Raw genomic sequence first — 1484 nt, 5'->3', positions numbered from 1 at the left:
GAGGAGTTAGGGAAAGTACTCAAGGAGCTGAAGGGATCTGCAATCCTGTAGGTAGAACAACAATATGAACTAACCAATACCTCCCCACCAGAGCTCGTGTCACTAGCTGCATATGAATCAGAAGATGGCCTAGTCGGCCATCAGTGGAAAGAGAGGCCCATTGGTCATGCAAACTTTATATGCCTCAGTACAGGGGAATGCCAGGGCCAAGAAGTGGGAGTGGGTGGGTAGGGGATTGGGTGGGGGAGCGTGTGGGGGACTTTTGGGATAGCATTGGAAATGTAAATGAAATAAATACCCAATAAAAAAATATGAAAAAAAGTAAAAGAAAGAAAGAAAGAAAGAAAGAAAGAAAGAAAGAAAGAAAGAAAGAAAGAAAGAAAGAAAGAGAAGTTACTACAGAGTTCAATGAAATCCAGAGGACCATTAAGGAATATTTTGAAAACTCATATTCTAAAAAAAGAAAATGTAAACTAGAAAATTTAGTAGAAAGGGATACATTTTGTACACACATGATCAATCAAATTTAAGTCCACAGGATAGAAACAACTTAAATATATTTGCAGTTATCAGTGAGAGTGAAGTTGTACAGAAAGTCTCCCAACAAAGAAAAGCCCAAGACAGATGGATTCACCACCCAAGTCTTACCTAACCCTCAACTAACCCTCAAAGAAGAGCTAAGACCAATCAATGCTGCTCAGAAATAGAGGAAACTTCTGACCTGTCAGTGGAACAGCATATAGAATCTAAAGACCAATCCATACAGCCACCTAAGGTCTGACAAAGGCATAAAAATATACATTGGGGAGAAGGAAGACTTCAACACAGCTGCCAGGGAAAACTGGGTTTCTATATGTAAGTTAATAGAATTAGGTTCATGTAGCTGACCTGGCTCAATAAAAACAAATCAAGGCCTTTTATATAGCATCTAAAGCTTAGAAGTTGCTGGAAGACACAGGGGAAAACTCCAGGATACAGACATAGGAAGGACTTTCTGAAAAAGGACCCCAGTGGCACAGCATCCTAAGAACTGACAAACGGGATCACATGGGTAAAAAGCCTTACAAAAGCAAAGGAAGCTGTCTCTAGCATGAAGAGAGAGCCTACAGAGTGGGAACAAATTAATTTCTTGAGCACGTAAAGAACCACAGAACCAAACACTGAAACCGTTATACAGTGCCAGTGGAGATGTCACTATGGAGACCAGTATGGCAGTTTTTCAAAACACAGACTGCTATGTGATCCAGTCATATCACCCTTGGGTGTGTGCCTGAAGGAATCTAAGTCAACATACCATATGGGCCTCGTCCTTCCATGTTTATCACTGTTCTGTTCACATAGCTAAGAAATAAACAGCCTAGATGACAAAAAAAAAGAAGAAGAAGAAAAAGAAGAAGAACGAAGACCAAAGTGTGGACACTTTGCCCCTTCTTAGAATTGGGAACAAAACACCCATGGAAGGAGTTACAGAGACAAAGTTTGGA

This window comes from Mus caroli, chromosome 14 (assembly GCF_900094665.2).
Source record: "Mus caroli chromosome 14, CAROLI_EIJ_v1.1, whole genome shotgun sequence".
Taxonomy (NCBI): domain Eukaryota; kingdom Metazoa; phylum Chordata; class Mammalia; order Rodentia; family Muridae; genus Mus; species Mus caroli.
The sequence above is the reverse complement of the archived record's forward strand: the minus strand, read 5'-3'. Positions refer to the sequence as shown.